Genomic DNA, 20,405 nt, shown 5'->3' on the forward strand with positions numbered 1-20,405 from the left:
CTAGCTTTTTCCACTTCAAAGCCATTACCTCTTGTCCAATCACTACATGCCATTGCAAAAAGTCTCTCTGCAGCTGTCTTGTAGGCCCTTTTTAGATACTGGAAGGCTTTTCACCTCCAGGCTGGACAACCCCACCTTTCTCAGCCTTTTCTCATAGGAGAGGTATTCCAGCCCTCTGATCATCTTCATGGCCCTCCTTTGCACCAGCTTTAAGAGAATCACAGAATTGCTATAGTTGAAAAAGACCTTTAAAATGTAGTCCAATCATTATCTAATTCTAGCAGGGCTAGTATTACACCATATCCTTGAGCACATCTACACAGCTTTTAAATACATGAAGGTGTGATGACTCAACCACTTCCCTGGGCAGCTGGTTCCAGTCTCTGATAAACCTTTAGGGATAGAAGTTTTTCCTAATGCTTATCGTAAACCTCACCAGGTGTCACTAGTTACTTAGGAGAAGAGACCAACATGCACCTTGCAACAGACTCTCTTCAGGTAGTTGTAGTCTCCCTAGTCTCCCCTCAACCTCCTTCAAGGTTAAACACCCTCAGCTCTATCACCACTTCTCATAAGACTCGTTCTCCAGACCCTTCATGAGCTTCACCACGTTACTGTGGACACACTCCAGCACATCAATGTCAGTCTTATAGTGCAGGTGCCTAAAACTGAACACTGTACTCAAGGTACAGCCTCACCAGTGCCGAGTATAGTGGGACATTCACCTCTCTAGTCCTGCTGGCCGCACTATTCCTGATGCAAGGCAGGATGTCATTGGCCTTGTTGGCTACCCAGGCACACTGCTGGCTCAGGTTCAGCTGGCTGTTGATCAACATTCTCAAGTCCCTGTCTGCCAGGCAGCTTTCCAGCCTCTTAGCCCCAATCATGTAGTTGTTGCAGCTCAAGTGACAGATAATTTAATCCAGACTCTCTTTCCTGTGAGTGGTTGGACTGTGATCTTTTTAAGTCCCTTTCAACCTAGGATATTCTATGGTTCTATGATTTCGTGACACCTATCCCAAAAAGTATAATTTTCAAATTCACAATTGCTCCATGAAAAATGCACTTTTCCCTATCTTTAATTTTTCTTAATTAAAAAAAACCAAAAAACAAGAACCAAACCCCTGTAGACTGATCAGATCACCAATTCTAAGAAAATTTTTGATGTTATTCACAATAAGAACAATCGTTTTCAATCACATATATGGCAAAAGCATTCTTTTTAAGGCACTGGCAGAGACTATTCTGTCTCCCTAAACAGGCTAATCTCTTCATTGTGTTTTGATGGCCAAATTTTAATTTGGAAAGAGAGTGACTGAAATATACATGTGTATTTTTGGAAAGGAGCAATATTGATTAGGAATCAAAAAAAAGAATTTGCATAACCAAATTGGCAGTTAGTTCTCAGATACTGCACACCCTCTGGACCCAATTAAAATATGTATGTATATATAAAAGATGCATGATCTCAAATACATGTTTATTACTCTCACCTCATTCAAAGAAACTGATGCGCTGATAGATTTTGCTGACACATACTACAGTTGTATATTCTTTCATTTCAGAAAAATATAAAGTAGTGCTTTTCCACAAACACGGTGGCTTTTCCTGCTCTCCCTGCACAAATTTCTATTAATCTTCTTTATCTGTCTAATCTTTTTGCTTAACACAGTGCTTTTCATCAAAATATCTGTTGTGACAGAAGAATGGAATATAAGGAAAACTATTGATTATTATCAGTTCAATATTTAAATACCTGGAATAATTCTACTAATATTCCTTAAATCATGAAAATCTATTAGTATATTGCAGATTTTTGTTATAATTCTTAATTTGAAAAACATCAAACTTCTGAAAAAATAAAGAAGGTAGGCATTTTCATGTTTTTATTGATATTTAGGCAAAAGAGGAATTGAAGTAGTAAAACAATGACAGTCAGATTCTATCAAATTAAGTAAAATATTTATTTTCTGGGGTCTTTCTGTTTTTTGAACCTGGGAATAGTCATCATTTTACTTAACATGCTTACACTAACTGTCTGATGGAGTGTGGATTTTCAAGATCTACGGCGATCCAAGTTAGAAAGATATGCATAACTCTCTGAGATGAAATTAACATTTGAAGAAGAAAAAAAAATTATTTCATTGAACAAAAAGCTCTTGCAAACATAGACTTTGAACCTTTTTAACTGAGATAAAATTCTGCTGACTTACACTCATAAGAACAATTTTTTTCTTTTTAACCCTTTCCTGTGTACTTTGTTTTGTTGGGATTTTCTTAAAGCTTTTGTACAACAATATACAGTAACATAGAGAAATGACTGTCAATGAGAAGACAGGCTATTTCTCCTAACAGGTGAAAAGCCTTTGTTAAGCCAGTCCCTGCATTTCCAGGGAAGTGAGTAAGGTGGTGTTTGCCTCTCAAAGTTAATTTTGCTTCTCAGGTTTAAGAGAGGCAGAGAATGGTAACAGTAGCTTTCTCTGCGTACCACATAGGATAAGAAAGCAACATCAAAACTCTTCAGGAACTTAGGGATATATTTAATTTGAAAAAGGAGGAGCATATCATTGGTTGTAAGTGCCCAAGAGATTTAAGAGCTACAGAAGGGAGCCAATGCAACCTTGCAGTATTACCTGCTTTACTTTTGTAGTATTTCAGACTTAGCCTTAGATTGAAAGAGTTGCTTAGGTTAACTTGTAGTGCTGCTGGTGTTTTTCTTTCAGCACATGTGAAGCTCCCAGTTTCCTTCTGACAGCGTTTGGTTTTGCTGAAATGGAATTAAATGGGACAAGAGAGTTTTGTTAGGAAGAAAGCCTTTCCTCTAATTCAAAATCATGCTCTTAACAGTGAAAATATCAAGATTTTTTTTTCTTTAATAATAAATGTATCCAGGCAACCTGAACATCTCAGTACATACCACCTCCATTTGCAATTAAAAAATTAGGATTTATATGATTATAGCCAATTAAGGATTTCAAACATTACTAAACTAGGATAATTTATCACTGATCAAGGTTAAGCAGTAGCAGAGAAAAAAAAATATAGTTTTACATGGTAGTTCCGGGTTCATGTTGCCTGACAATTAACAAAAGCTCTTTTTGTTTTTCACTGAGCTGCAATTTCCATATAGTTTTAATTCTTCAGAGTAAAGGTTGTATCAGCTCTTTAACAGATCTTGCTGAATTTAGCATTAGAGTTTTCAGTTGTATTAAAACTTAACAATATTTACTACCTGTTAAAACAATTTGGTGTTTCATGCTAGACGGATGCATGCACAGATGGTCACCAGTGCAAGTGAACTCGCCAATGATGTCAAGACTGGGGAGAACCTGAGCTGTGGTGATTGTACACTGTGGGAGTTTGCAGTCCTAATGGTATGGGACAGACAAGGAATAGAGTAAGGACTCTCAATTTTAAGGAGTTAGTAGGATTCCATAGGAAAAGATCCATAAGGACAAGGGAGCAGAATGCAGCTGGGAGATTTTTAAGAACGTTATCCTTAGAGCACAAGATCTCTCATCCCCATGTGCAAGAAATCAGACAAGGAATGGAAGAGACTGACACAGTTGAATAGAGAGACCTGCTGGTCAAAATAAAGGGCAAGAGGGACATGCACATACAGGGGAAGTATAGGGACACTACCCAGTTGTATAGGGATGAGGTCAGGAAGGCTAAGATACAGCTACAGCTGAACATGGCAAAGGATGCAAAGAATGACAAGAAGGACTCCTACAGGTACATCAGCCAGCAAAGAAAAGTTAAAGAAAGTCTTCTCCCTCTGAAGAGTGAGAATGGAGAGCTGGTGTCAGCAGACAAGGAGAAGGCTGAGGTGCTGAATACCTTTTTGCCTCAGATTTCACTGGCAGTCTTGCTCCATACCTCCTCCTGAGTCAATGGACCGCTAGGTGCTGACCAGTGGGGTAAAGTCCCTCCTACCTTAAGGAAAGATCAAGTTCAGGATCACTCAAGGAACCTGAACGTACATACATCTATGGGACGTGGTGAGATACCCATAATCACAGAAAACATCCAATTGGAAGAGACCTCAAAGACCATACAGTCCAACCACATCCCAGAGTTTTGAAGGGAGTTGGCTGATATAGTTGCAAAGCCACTCTCCATAGTATTTGAAAAATCCTGTCAGTCAGGTGAAGTCCCTGGAGACTGAAAGAATGGAAATGTTGTGCACATTTTTAAAAAAGAGGACCCTGGAGATTACAAACCTGTCAGCCTCACCTCTGTGCCTGGGAAGATCATGGAACAGATTCTCTTGGAAACTACGCTGGAACACATGGAGGACAGGAAGGTGATTCAAGACAACCACCATGGCTTCACCAAGGGTATGTTCTGGCTGACCAGCCTCATGGTTTTCTACATCAATGGTGTAACTACATCAGTGGACTAGGGAAGACCAGTAGATGTCTTGATTTTTGTAAAGCTTTTGGCATAGCCCCCCACAACAAGCTGAAGAGATACAGATTTGTTGGGTGAACATGTTGGATAAGAAATTGGTTGAATGATCACATACAATGGGTAGTGGTCAATAGCTTGGTGTTCAGATGGAGACAGGTGACAAATGCTGTACTGCAAGGGTCTATATTGAGACCAGTGCTGTTCAATATCTTCATCAATAATACAGAGAGCAAGATTGAGTACATCCTCAGCATCATAGCACTGCAAATCATACCAAACTGAGTGGTGTGATTGATAAGAATGAAGGATAGGATGCCATCCAGGGGCACCTCGATAGACTGCAGAGGTGGACTGAGCTGAATCTCATGCAGTTCAAAAAGGCAAAGTGCAGGTCAAGACAACCCTCAATATCAATACAGGCTGAGGGATGATGAGATTGAAAGTAGCCTTGTATAAAAAGGACTTGGGGTACTGGTGGATGAGAAGCTGGTCATGAGTCAGCAATGCACACTTGCAGCCCAGAAGGCCAGTCACATCCTGGGCTGCACCAAAAGAAGCATGGCTAACAGGTCCAGAGAGGTGATTCTGCCACGCTACTCTGCCCTAGTGAGACCTCACCTGGAGTACCGTGTCCACCTCTTGGGCCCCCAACACAAGAAGGACATGGACCTGCTGGATTAAACCCAGAGGAGGGCCACCAGAGTGATCAGAGGGCTGGAGTACCTCTTCTGTGAAGACAGGCTGAAAGAATTGGGGCTGTTCAGGCAGGAGAAGAGAAGGCTCTGGGGAGACCTTATAGTTACATTTCACTATCTGAAGGGGACCTGCATGAAAGCTGGGGAAGGACTTTTCCAAAGGGCTTGTAGTGATGGGAAAATGGGCAATGGTTTGAAACTGGAGCAGGTTAGATACAGGTTTGACATTAGGAGGAAGTTCTTTACAAGAGTGATAAAATACTGGAACTTGTTTCCCAGGGATGTGGTTGAGGTCCTGTTCCTGGAGACATTCAAGATCAGACTTGATGGTGCCCTGGGCAGTCTGAGTCTCTGCTCAGTGCAGGGGGATTGACAAAACTTTGAATGTCCCTTTTGAGCCAATGCAATCTGTGAAAGAAAAATAATGTGAGAAAAAAATATTCTTCAAATTGTACTCTCAACCCCATATCTACAGTTTCTTCATCTTCATTCCATTCAGTCACATTGCAAAAACTTTGTATGAAGACCTACAAAAAATGAAAGGCAAGGCATGAAGATATGTTGAAATCTTGCCTTATTAAAAAAACTCCACCACGACAATGATATTTACAAGCTTAACATTTGCAACATCACCTTGTCTTCATTGAAGTGTGTACAGTTCAAAACAAAACTACTTTTTCAGATGCAAACCCTTTTGATTTTATTCTTTTCATAGTTTAAGTGTATCTCAGAGGTTTTGCTCAAGGTAATCCTATATCTGTATTCAGAGTTCTTTTGGTAAGATTGTTATGTCAATCTTTGTAATGCCAGGAATAGAATCACTTAGGTTAGATACTGAAAACTAATGTGCTGAAAGTTAGCTGTGGTTTTGCTATTGAAGACTAAAAGCATCTTTGTGAATGGAAGACCACATTGGATTGAATAGAGAATAGCTGACGGAACAGAGAGATTGTTCTTTTGCCTTCATATATGTGTTAAACCAATCCTTAGTTGGATGTATTTCAGAGCTTCACAAGCCTCATAAACACATATAGGCAGATTGAACTGTACAAATTGACTGTTTCATGCTAATGGACTTTAGTATCTAAATGATTTTCCTAGTGATGAATTTTTCACAGCTGTAGAAGTGATAAAATTTTCAAGTCTACAGCTTCTATTTTATCTGAGTAGTTAGGTCTTAAAGAATTATTAATTCAAAATACATTGTAATGCTCTGCATTCGTTGCTGCCTTTAAAAAAAGGGCATTTTTATGGTGAACCTACACTTCCAAAGCAAAATTATTCCTAAAAATAGTTAGGAATGCTGTTATTTTTCATTTTAAAAATGCAATTAAAATCAGTTAGGTTTATTCTGTATTGCCACTAAAGGCAGCACCTGAATGCTCAGTGGCGCATCCTAATTAAGTCAATGTAACCTGTAATGGTATTCAGAATAAGGTAAATTAGGTGCCACAGTTTCTGTTTCTTATGGAGTCAAGAACACCCTGAAAACTTATTTTGTGTGTTAATGAGCTAATGAACTTTGACTCATCATAAATCTCAAACTGAAAGTGCTTTGCGTTGAATTATTTCCATTCACCAAAGTCAATTTAAGACTAACTTTTTTTTTTTTTTTTTCCAGGGGAAGCTAGGGAATGCTTGATGAATTAGTTATAAATTATTTCTTAACAACACTTCAGACAGTCACTGAGGTATCTGAATTTAGCAACAAATTACTGTGGAACAAATTTCAGAAGGGAAAAAAAAGAAAGGAGGCAGAATAAATGACAAGAGCTAAGAGACCATGAAGTTCATGTGTGTAGCTTAGAAACAAAAGCAATTAGGCTCCTAAATATATAATTGTCTACTCAAGTTCCTAAATTTGCTGTTTGGTGAATGAATTGTAGTGTTAAAATGAGATTTAGTTAGGTGTTCAGAGGTCTCAATGTATAGAGGTATTTACAAAGAACTCTGCAGGGTTCTGAAGCTCTGGTTTTACTTCTCAATTATGTTATCTGTTGGCTTGCTCTGAGTAAATTTAAAGCATGTTATAACAACAGACATTTTCTATTCACAAAAAGCCATTTCTGCAAGATATCCAGAAAAGTTTTTGTTTTGTTTTGTTTGTTTACTTTTTTAATAAGTTTAACTTTATTCAATACTTGATGAGTTTTCATGTGTGCTGGATATTTAGCATCATCAAAATATTCTTCAAAATCACCAAGGGCAGTCAGTTCTTTAAAGATGGAGGCACCTGTTTTGATGTTATGTATTTTTCCCAGGGGTTTGACTCAACCCTGAAGTCATTACTAGTGTTTTGCTGAGAAGAGTGCAGGCTGAGATCTGCCATGTTCTGAGTGTGATTTCTATTCATTCTCCTACAATGGCCGCTGATTTTTGCTGTCATCCTGAAAAATCTCTAAAATAAAAAAAAAAAAAAAGCATCAAAAAAGCATCCAGCATACTAAGATAAACAGTGTTAAGAGGACATGATTCTTCCACTACTGACTATTCTTATCACTGAAGTGGGACCTTTCTTGAAAACAAATCACTCTGATATACAGACCATGGTTAGAAAGAGCTCAGGTGGGTAGGAAGCTGTACTATAGCAGCAGAAAGAACTCAGGTTTCAAATATGCCAATAAGGGTACAATAAATGTTTCAAAACTTCTGTTGTTAAGAAATTCCATTTCCAAACTGGCTTTAGAGGGCAGAAGCCCATTAACACACAAACAAAGCTTCCTCAGGCTTCACTTGTGAATGTCTATCTGTATCTGTCTTAGAGCTGAATAAGTTACTTGATTGTAAGGAGTTGTTATGGGCCAGGTGATCTGTAGCTGCTTAAGTCTATGTTCTTTTCTTTTCACAAGCACAAATAACAGTGAGTTAAACTGGAAAAGTTTAGCCTGTATTGATGAGAAATGTTTGTCTCACAAACACACAGGCAGACACACACTGATGGCTTATGATCTCAATTACACTAGCAAGGGCTAATGAATTAGTTACTTTGCGTGTACTGTAGCTTAACTTGAATTAGAATTATAGTTATAGTAACATAATCAGTTTGTATTAAACACAAATGAACATAATGAGTCTTGGAAAATCTGCAGTTAGGATCGGAGTTTAGGCAACAAATTCTACAGGTCATTTAATGTGTTATTTCAGTCTACAATGAGAAGATCCTATGGAAAGAGACTTCTCTACACATAATTTCATAATACCTCTTATTTTCTCATGCTTATGTATTTGCAGTTGTGTCCACTTCTTAGCCACAACAATATAGAAACAGGTTAAAATGTGAGAAGAGTCAAGGTCCTTATACCTCTGTTACCATAGGCTGTAACTGGAACTTTTTGGTACAAACCAGTGGAGTAACTAAGCTGAAAGTAAGGTTAACTTTCTTACTTCAGTCTTTTGTTTTCAAAACAGAGCTTTTTTTCCTGCATTTGTTTAGTAATGCATACTGGGCTAATATACAAATATTTTAAGTCCAAATAATTACAAAGTTCAATAATAAACCTGAAGAAGCCGAGTCAAATACCTGTAGGACTAAAAGTCTGACTCTTGAAGCTGAAATCACACAGAAGGCAATATATTTGAGTAGCATTCATTAAGTGTTTTAACACCACTAAACTGTCTCAGAGAAAAGACTGTGCCTAAGGACTGATGCCTAAGGACCTAGCTGAGACCAGAGACGTGTGGGAGAGGCTGAGGATGGAAACAGGTGCATTGTTAGGTACTATTCTGATTACTTAACAGTGGATATCTAAAACATCTTATTTTCCAGAACTGAGTGAGAAGAGATTGTTTCAAGGCTGTTTAGAACTCCAGCTCTGCTTAGGACCCCTCTTCCTTGCTTTTTCTTAGGGTTGTAATGGGATTTTTTTTTCTCCCCCTGCAAATTTCTGCAGAGTATTTTCTGGTAGTGATTTTTGTTTGTTGGGTTTTGGGACTTTGTTTGGCTGGTTTTGTGTGTATTTTGTTGTTGGTGGTGGTTGTTTTAAAAATTATTTTATTTTTATGATAACAACTCTCTTAGGTCTGTCATTGATATTTGAGAAACCTCTTAGTCAACACAAATAGTTATGCTCAGACTTAGCTTTCTACCAACTAGCATTTTCCTGCTACCATTAAACAAGAGCATCTACACATGTATCCTGCTTTGAGGTAGCCATCACTCCTAGAAAATTCTCTGAAATAGCGGGACCCATCTGTCCTCCACATGAGCTGAGACTTTTCCTTTAAGTTGCAACATGGTAAACTTATGCTGAAGGAAAAAAAGAAAAAATCCACGAGGATGGTCAAATGATGAAGTCGGATTCCAGAGAGGCTGTGAAATGCTCACACTTCAGTATACTCAAAACCTGATTGGACAAGACCCTGAAAAATCTCCTCTTCAGCTTTCCTGCTCTGAGCAGGAGTCTGGGCTACAGACTTCCAAAGCTCATTTCCAAACTACATAATATCTCCACCATTCCAGGGTTATGAATGACAGCTGGGAAAACCAAAAAAAACAAATCAGCAATCTCTAGCATAAAGGAGCTCCAAGGTAAAAATGGAAGAGACAAGTTGGATTGTTTTGTTTTGTTTTTGTTTGGTTGGTGTTTTTTTTGTTTGTTTGTTTGGTTTGGTTTGGTTTATGTTGACTCAGACTCTTTCCATGTAAAGAGTGCTTTTCATTGCTGAGGCAAAGTAAGAGGGACCATATCCCACTGTGAGGGGATTACTGACGATCTACATGATTCTCCACTCTCCAAATTTTATATGGGAAATAACCACAAATAGATTTTCCTGCTAGGCTGATGATTTTAGCTGTTGTTGCCTCCCAGTGTGTCTGATGGTCAAAAGAGTTTAGGGGAGTAGTGATACATTTACTTCACTCAAGGGCCAAGGTGACAATTAGCACGGTTTGTGATCTGGTAATCTTTTAATTTGTGTTCCTTATATCCCCCAATCTACTGTGTGTTCTGATGAATGACAGCCAAGGGTTAGGCAATTGCTGTATTTAGCAGTAAGGAACTGTTTCTGTCATGATAATGATAGTGCCTTTCATAGAGGCCATGGGAATGGTAGAGGAGACCAGTGCTGTGTCAGCACAATTGAAAACCTCCATCCTGGATCAGTCAGTGTCTCTTAAGAAGATCACCATAATATTCAGTAGTCTCTGATCCAGTGACACATTCAACAGGACAATGAGGTTTTTTTATCTTGAAGCTGGTTTGTTGTTTTGTTTTGTTTGGTTTTTTTTTTTGAGACACTAAGACCTGCAAATTTTGTTAATTATATAGAAGCAACGACATATCCTATTGCTAGAGCTGTCTGAACTGGAAGGCCTACTGAATGAAGAGCATAGGCGAGGTTTATACAGTACAAGCATTGTGAAAATAGTCAGTTGCTATATTTGTTCCTCTGTCAGTCTTATGTCTTATGCCTGGCTAAGAATGCCTGTTATCAAAGCACACAAAAGTAGGTTCACATGATTCTTAAAAATATCTACAGGTATCTGGAAAAGAATGAATCTAGTGTATCAGATACAGGAAGTCTGTTGAATAAAATGATAAGAAACAGTCATATAAATCCAAATTATGGTCAGTCAGAATTTGGAACATTCCTCAAGCAGAGAAATGAGTGCATGGTTTATCCTGCTATATAATTTAATACACGTTTTGCATTAGTGTAGAGAAATGGCCAGAAGATAAAAGGCCATGAGATGCACAATCCAAGCCAAACTAACTATAAACAGGCTGACTTGTCCTTGAGAGGCTGATAAGAGAAAGCTTGGCAGAGCAGTAAACAGGAGATGAAGCCAGATGTTGGAACTGCAAGGCAGAAAAACATTGCCGATACCATACTCCAATCAGCGTCCAGTAACGGGCGCATGAACAATGTGTGTTAGCCAATTGCAGGTTAATGTTATCCGCGTGGACAGCACATAATACTATAAAAGCCTGTGTCTTATAATAATAAAGGAGCAAGATTCTGAACTCATATTGGGCATGTGTCTTGACTCTGGCTGAGCAGGACTTTAACTCATATTGAGTCCACGTCCTGACTCTGGACAATCACCTACACATTAGGACTGTACAATTTTTGAAGAAGAAAAACACAAATACATATTACTTGGAGAAGATGTAGCTCACTCCTATCCAACATATGTACATTACTCATAAGCCAAAGAAGAGTTTATTCAGTATGGTTATAGTTCTGAGTTTTTGTTGCCTGAAGATTCTGCTTTGTTATATCTATGCCTGATTTGTGCAGTTGATATACCAAACACAGATATTTTTAATAATTACTATGTCTTTCTAAAGTTAACTGATTGAGTACATGATCTGCAAATTTAAAAAGCCATGTTTCATTTAGGTAATTTAAAATTTTGTATTTCTTAGTTTCATTTATTGATCATATCAGAAGCATATCCTCTTTTTGGTAGATCCTTCTTAACAAGAAGCTTGTATTATGCTCCTACCTAAATAAGTACAGAAATGACTTTGCACATTATGTTTCTACAGTTTCTGAAGTGATCATCATTCTTGTGGAACTTAGGAGTTCTTTAATGCTGTTGGGTTTTATTAAAAAAGCCTTCTGTGTGCAACCAATATAGAGGGAAGACAGAGCAGAAAAATGCTTTTTAGCATTTTGCACATCAGCAGTTACTCGACATCAATATGATTCTTTCCTCCACATGTTGAAACACAGCTTAGAGCATTAAACCCATTCTCCAGTGATTGGGACAAAAGTAGGTTAGTAGAGTGGGTTGCTAGGAGACCAGTGTCAGCATCATCTATGACCTTGCAGAGCATAAAGAAACTGTATGGATTTATTGAGCTCTGTGGCACACCATCTAAGTCCTCTGCTTGGCTGTCTTGCTCTGTTTCCATCTGCCATAGTGCTCCTGTGCTCCCTTATACATGCACACATGCCCTCCTCCCTGAGAGCAGCCATGTACAAGGAGATGCACCTCTGCTCCTTGAGACTTCCTAAAGCATCATTCTTATTACTCTGTTGCATTAAGCTACAGCGTATTCTCTTAGCAAACTAGACACAGAGAAAGCAGCATCAGCAAAACCCCATCCTTTTAAAAGCCTGCTTCTTCATACTGTAAGAAATACAAAAATCAGTTCTACAGGGAACAGCATTATGAAAAATGTATAAACACCACAAAGTAATTTTGCTGTCACATTCAAAATGTTTTTTCAAAGTTGCATTCACAGTTTTCACAGCTGAAGTGACTCAAGGTTAAACACTCATGTACTGTGGGGAGCTGTGGCACTCCTGTCATCTTCCTCACTGCCTTTCTGGAAACAGTTGAAGGTAGCAGATAGAAAGGAAAACAAATGAAAATGTGATATTCACAGAAAAAAATAGTTAAAAAATTTTTAAAAAATCCCTTGGATGTGCAAAACATTCCCATTACAAGAATTTATTTTCCTGACAGGTAGATTTACATGCTTACTGTTTGAATGCTGATGTTTGCCTTACAGAAATAGAAAAGACATGCAGTGGCAGCTACGTAATGAAATCCTAGTCAGTGTCAGTTTATGTTTGCAGTTTACTTGAGAGAACAGGATCACATGTAAGAATGTCAATTAAAAAATGCTGTGTTGGATACATAGACTGCAGTAATGATCCTTTCCTTAGCTCAATGTTTATATGCTGTTTTTTTCAGACAGAAAAGCATGTAATAGAAAAGCTTATTTTTAGGAAGGAAAGGATCACTTCTATGCAACCAAATTATCTGTATTGCTCTGCCAGAGATATTAAAAGCAGGATGGACAAAATTATGGTTTTGAAGTTTAAGAGTCCAGGTGGGAGAAAGAAGATACACAGATGAGAAAAGGGTAACCTTAGGAGAGAGACCTCTTATATTCAAACCCGCAAACAGGTCAGCTTTCCAGGATTCTGACACAGGCCAAAACAAGAGTGCAGCTTTATGTCCTACACAGCTATCTGCTTTCTCTGTAAATTGTAGGATTTGATTAGAAGTGTAATCATAAAGGGACCCACTAAACCCATCTGATAATAAATTAACATTATTTTCAAGCGATATTCAACCAATTCAACAGAAAGAATACTATGCATCTACAGTCTGATTATACAGGGAAGAAAAAATGAAAATATAATAATTAAAAAAGAAAGAGAAAAGAAAAAAAAGAAAATACTTTCATGACTTATGGTTAAGTCTGCAGAACTGCCAATATTTTTACTTTCCCACAGTTTTATTTTCCATATCTACCTTAAAATAAATATTTTTATCTTTAAAACAAACACCATCTAAGAACAAGAGTTTCCTCACTGGCATAGTGTTGCCTCTATCAAAAACAAGAGATTATGTTGTCATCAGGTTTAGATAGCACAGAGTCTGAGGAGCCATATAAATAGAAGTGTCTGAAAAGCAACACTGTATTACTGCTGGTCTTAAGAGCAATAAGACCTTGTGTAATCTTGATTATCTTTAATGTAACAATTAAGAAAAATAATCAGCAATTTCCCTTTTGTCTCGTTCAGACTAAAATTGATCTGAGGCTACATTAGTAAGTAAAGACAGTGCCCAGGAATACTGTCATCTATGATAAACTCTCAGAAGAGTCTTTACTGTGCTTTGGCTTGTGCCAAGTACTCCCTGCTGCTTCTGAACATTGATTTGGATTTAGAGCACTGCAAGGATCATTGCTATTCAGGAGCGGGCATGCAGCTACACCGGTTTAGAGGCTGTAGGGGTATAGGAATGATGTGCCTCGTGCCAGCCAGATATTAAGGATGCCACGTGAAACAAACATGGAAAATTCAAGACCTCTGTGCTGTTGTGAGCTATGATTTTTCTGGAATTGTAAGATTGTAGTGCAATGGCTCACATTACTTGAGTGTTGCAGTGAAGGAAAAACAAGCTCCTTAGAAAGTACAAGACGGGAAGATGAGGACAGATACCCTTTACGTGAAAGAAAAGCTAGAGTGATGAATGGGACAACTCAACATGACCAACTCTCCACAGCCATCTCTAACTGGCTAGGCCAACTTTCCACTGGACAGCTCTACACAGACAACTCTGTGAAGACAGCTTGTGTCGGTGTGAGCTGAAATTCCCACCCCACCAACAATAACCAGGCTAGCCCAGTCTGGAAGCAAATGAAGGCTGTATTTACAAGCAGAGAAATGCAATGAATATGTACAAATATACAAAATTCACAACATTTACAAATATATACAATCAACAGAAAAGCACAACCGATCTCCCTTTGCTTTCCCCCCAAAGGGGCCTCTCTCTCTCCCAGGAGCTTCCCCCCCAGACCCCCCTGGACAGAGAAGCACAGTTAGTTAAGCAGAAAGTTGTTAACTTAGCTGCCAAGGTCAGTGTGTTATCTTCAGCCAGAAGAGAAGAAGAAACAGCAGCCAGACAGCCCAGCAACTGCCCCAACTGCAGAATGCAGAATGTGCAGAGTGCCTACTTTGTTTTGGGTAATAGTTCTTAAACATTTCTATCTATCCAATGGAAGTGTTTAGAACAATTGTTATTTTGCTTTCTTACACCCAATAGTGACTTATTTACATTCTTTCACTTTCTCTGTTCTGAACTTTGCAAGGAAAAATTAAAAAGACAGTTTCAAACCATCACACAGCTCTATGTAGGTCTCTGACAGGAGAAAGAGGAGGGGCCTACCTAGACAACTACTTTAATAAAATGTTTTTAACACTCCCAAATTTTGCTACATATATGCAGGCAGAAATGTATACTGCAGGAAAGAGCTAATGTGCGTCTCCCATCTGCCTCCTGTGAGAGACCTGTGGGAACACTGCCAGATGTTTGGAGCTCCCTGTGGCACCATGTTGAGCCACCACCAATATTCAAAGACTTTGCAAAGCCTGTGTGCACCAGGGAGAACTGGAGGAATCTGCTGACCTGAATAGTGTTGTCCCTATGTAGATTTGGCCATATAGAATTGTTCTAGACGTGATGGAGTGCATGGAGTTCTGTCGGGGAATGGAGGATGAATCAAACAAGATGGATTAAAAAGCAGAGCAGCATAGGTAACATTGTAGTAGGTATCTGCTACAGGCCACCTAAACCAGGAAGAAATGGATGGCCTGTAAGGAAGAAATGGATGGCCTGTAAGAAAGAAATGGCCTTCTACGAACAGCTTAAAGTAGCCTCACATTCAGAGGACCTGATTCTCATGGGGAACTTTAACCTCTTTTATATCTGCTTTAAGAACAACTAAGCAGTGCGGGCATTCCCTGATGAAAACTTTCTGATCCTAGTGACAGAGGAGCCAAAAAAAAGAAGAGAAGGACTCTGCGGAAACTTGTGCTTCTCAACAAAGAAGGGCTTGTTGGAGATATAAACGTTGAAGGCAACCTCAAAAATACTTCAGGTGTGGCCTCATAAGAGTTGAGTACAGGGGTACTCCCTGTCACCTCCCTGTTCCTGCAGGCCACAGTGTTTCTAACACAAGGCGGGTTGCCATTGGCTTTCTTGGCTACCTGGGCACACTGCTGACTCATTTATTCACCTGTGAACCAGAACCCCAAGGTTAACCCTCCATGTCAAAAAGCACACAAGTATTGAGGGGTCTAGTAGATGTCATTTGAAGGCCACTCTTGTAATTTTGCAGTGATCACAACAACCAGGAAATGTGCTTGAGGACTAGAGAAAAGTAAGTATCACTTCTCTTTCTGAAACAAACATGGAAGATGCTGGGAGCTACAGGCTTGTCAATCTCACCTTGATCCCCAGGAAGCAGAAGGCTTTTGAAACTATCAGAGAATTTTCGTAGAATAGCTGATGAAGTGTGGGGTGAATAAACAGATGGTGGGTGAATTGGAAGATTTAAAACTGGATGAATGGCTATGTCTAGTGGGTGGTCAGTGGAACAAAGTTTACTTGGAGAGAGTAACTAACATTATATTCTATGGAATGAGGGGGTATTTAAGTCTCTATCAGCTTGCAAATACAGTCTCTAACTATGAATCAGGCAGAACTGAGATTGATCAATTAATCTTAATCATATAGTACAGATTCCATAATACTGTGTGATCTGGGGAAAGCACGGGTGGGTCTAATTTGAACTGCTTTGTTCCTGTATTCTGTGTCAATGTGCTATTGGTAAAGAAGGGGCAAACATGTCTCCTTTTTTCACACTCACTATTGTTTTGAGACTTGATGTCACTTGTTACTGGAGAAGCTTTGGAAAGCAACAGAGAATCACAGAAGTAATGTAGTGTATTCAGGACAGAGATGTGGCACAGGAGAAGTAAGTTGTACAGAAGTGCTGTGGACCAACTTTTCATGGTTCTCTGAAGTGCAAGCGCGTATTCAGTGATCTACTGAATCTCTGCCATTGTTTCTGAACACGGCACCCTCAGCCCAATTCAGGAAGGTTCTACAAAGGTTCTTAGCTGTAGTGATTACAGTGGTCAGCCAAAAATGAATAGCAATTCCCTTCATGACACCTGTAGTGGGGCTTTGCCTTGGAATTATTTTCCCTGGTAGGAAAGTCAAAGTCATGACAAGGTCACCCTAAAGAAATTGAATCTGAATGATTCAGTATAGTACTGGAATCTGGGCCATTGTGTTTAATGAGAACACCTTTAAATTTCTTTGATATTTCTTTGTGGTACAGTATTAAAGCCCCCAGGGTGCAACATATTCCATCTTAGTTACACTAGCTTTGTTAAATAAGCAAATAATCAGTTACTAATAAGGAAAAAAAATGCATTGTGTTGTGTCCTACTGTGGCAGTTTAGGCTGGGTGCCCCCTGCCACTGCCGCATGAGATGCACCTCTGGTGTCCTGGGTGCCCACCCACAGGGGTGGACACAGGAAACGGCGTATTTCTACCCATAAGTCCTGCACCCTATAAGGCCATCTGCAGAGTCATTCTCTTCCTCTTTCTTCCCTCTCTGCTCCCCTGGGAGATGTCCTCTCTTATCGAGTAATGCCAGGGGAGTATCCTCAAGGCCTCTTAGGCCTGTCTAGGCCTAATGCCAGGAGGAGAATGGAGGGGGGGCAGTCTCAGACCTGGCCAGCCTGAGACTTGCTTAGCAGTGGGAGGGGGAAGAAAGAGCCCTGGGGGGTTTGGGTTTACCCTCAGGTGGGAAGAAGGGAAGGATTGGGAAGCCTTTGGGAATTCTGTGAGGGGTTCTGTACGCTTTGGGATACTCTTTGTCACTATGCTTTGTAGTTTGTAGTTTTTTTTGTAGCTTCACCAATTGCTTTTCCATTTAAACTTTCCATCACTCTCCAATCCGTTTGTGTGAGTCTCATTCTTTTGTCCCTTTCGAGGCAAGAGAGGATCTGTCTGGCCCCAAACCAGCACACCTACACTACCACCTTCGCTTTAGAAATGTGTATGTTTTTCTGCATAGGATTGTTTTATGTTAGAAAATTAGATATACTAAATAAATGCAAAAATACAGTTATTATGAAAATACTTTATGTCTACACATGTAAATTACTTCAGCTTTGTTTCAAACCAGTGCATGGAATTTCTGTCTCATTTTAGGAAGAATAGAAGTGATAAAAACATGATCTTACGCTGCACTCTGAAATCTGTGGGACATAAATATGTATTGCAACATGCAAAAAATGGAGTCTGGGCACACAGTGTCTTGTAAATGTATAACTTGAAGAATAGAAGGAGGAGAACTGTTGAAGGGGCAAGAAGGAATACAATGGTTCCGAAATAAATTTCCATAATTTTCTTACAAATTTGCTGGGGCAAACAGCTTCAACATAGTAGAGCTAAAACACACAGAACACCTTTGTGTTTGGACCAAGAGTTGCTTCATCTGCTTGTAGTTTCTAATAGTTGAAAGGGATTATCGTAGAGGATTATCCAGGCCACATCCTTAAAATTACTCCAGACTTATGTAGAAAAAGGTCACATCTTCAGGAGTGCAGAAAACTAGTTACTAGGAAAACGAATCTTTTAGAAAATTTGTCCCTTCAGCAAGAAAGCTAGTGCCGGAAAGGTTCCCTACACTTTAACAGATTATCTCTCTGTGGAGAGGTAACTGACTCATACTTGCAAGGCTCTGACATGCTTATATTACTCGCATTGTAGGAGTGCAAACCAATATGACCTTATATCTACTGAGACAGAAGGATCAGAAGGATCTGCCTCATGAAGAAAGACAGCGAGGCAAAAGCATTGGGGGAAAGTATAGTACTCCTTTTGGACTTACTCTTCAAACCATACCATTCAACATGCAGAGCATATTCTGAAGGTTGTCAGTGAAGTTAGGTGTCACTACAGAGCTTTCAGCATTCAAAGTCAACTGAACCTGTGACTGGGATAGTGTCCTACAGAGATAGTGAGTGGCCTGTTCTTCCCCATAGTGTCTCCTGAAACCATTCACCAAAATGCTTAAGTCTTATCCCATTGGACAACAAGCAGATTTAAAAAAATCTAATCAAATGTCAACAAAACAAGTATGCAAAACCAAACAAATAAAAACCATGCATATACAATATAGACACTAAGTCAAAACAAAGACAAATAGTATTTAATATAGGGTCATATAACTACATGTATTTCATGCCCTTCTACTTGTCTGCAAGCTGCCAAGCAGAGTCCAGATTCAGCAGTGGCTAATAATATATATTTTTAAGCATAGATACATTTGTATTTCTATGTTTTAACTCTGATTCATTGTCTATGAAGTTTGCTGGTTATAACAATGACATTGATATTTCTAGCAATGAGAACATTTTAAAATTAATAGCTCAAACAAAATTGATATTATGTTGTGCTCATAATTCTACTAACTTTTCTTTTTTTATTGTTCAGTTTTTCACTACAGTGATTTTGCAAGGAGAAATCCAGATATTTCCCTCCAGGTTTTCCTGTCTCATAAATATTTTATTAGGGAAGCAGACAGTGAATAGGTAGAGGTGCTTCCTACCTGGATAGCCTTTCATAAAGCATGTTCATAAATCAAGGTATCAAAGACAGAAAAAATGTCAGGCTGATATAGGTAATGATATTCAGTTTGTATTTATGAATACGGGATACAAAATCTAGTGACTAAAGAATGTCACAGAGCTGCAGTTATTTACAAACTGTGACTAGAAGCACTTAAAATCATTTTAGCAACTCAGGATCTGCAGAACAGGTGTCATATTGTTGTTGCAAATAAGCAAAGGAACAACATAAATATGAGTAAGCTCTGGTTTGATAAAGATTTATTTGAAATCTGTGAGAATTCTCTTCTTAATTCTGCTTGAAATATATCATCCATGGACAGTCAGATTGCCCGGAGAGAGTTTGGGTGTTTTGTCCACCATCAATATGCAGCAGTGAGAAATATATTGCAGTCTTGCATATTTGCTGAAAGGAATGTAATTTCTTTAGTTCCCCAAAATCTTGAGTTTATAAAAGCACATGCCTATGCAGGCATAGGTTCTACTTTCCTAAATTTTTTTCCCCTAACATACCACATTATGAGACAGAGTGTAAGAGTAATAGGCATTGTGGGAATGGATAGGAACCTAAACAAAAACAAGGCCGAATGACACGTGGTATTTTTTTTTCTTGTGTTAAAGCCATTTAGTGATTTATACCTGAAAGCAGATTAAAGCTGTTAAAGATATGACATATGCATCTAAAAAAAAAAAAAGGCAGCACATGTTTCTGGCAGCTGCGATGCACTCATTTGGCACTCTGCAACACCACTGCTGCCTGCTGAGCACATGGCTCCCTTGGACCTTACATCTTCCCTTGCATTAGCAGCAAGATACACATGGAGGGTAAAGGACTCAGGTGGCATTTTGTTCGGCATTTCCTGACAGACACACTTTTTCCTTCACAGTGCCAGATTCTCCATCCCCTCTCCTCCCCTTCAATCATCTCTGATTTCCTGCCCACAGTGGCCAGTGTGATAGGTTGGCAGACAGACAGTGTGGGTTCCCATTCACTTAGTTCTGCTGCAGCAGAGGCATCTGCATCAACATCTGACCTTTTCTGGCCATGCCAGGGGCTATGCAGCACAAAAAGCTGTTCCTAAGAACTATATTTGAAAAAGTAAAATAAATTCCAAGGTAAAAATGAATGCTTAACCATACCCCATAATCACTGAGGACAAATTACTCCAATATCAAAGAATGCATTTGAAATGGCATTATTTTCAACAGGCACCACTCATTGGATAGCAAAGTTGTTGCGTACCATAATTTTACAGCATATTTTACAATATGAACAGTCTGATATGCATAAGAACCTTTCACCTGTCATTTTTCTTCTAAAAGTAGGATGATGTGAATGATTAACGTATCCTTATGCCCTAACAGAGCACAGACATAAAGCTGCACAGTCCAGGAAC

The sequence above is a fragment of the Indicator indicator genome, chromosome Z (genome assembly GCF_027791375.1).
Source record: "Indicator indicator isolate 239-I01 chromosome Z, UM_Iind_1.1, whole genome shotgun sequence".
NCBI lineage: Eukaryota > Metazoa > Chordata > Aves > Piciformes > Indicatoridae > Indicator > Indicator indicator.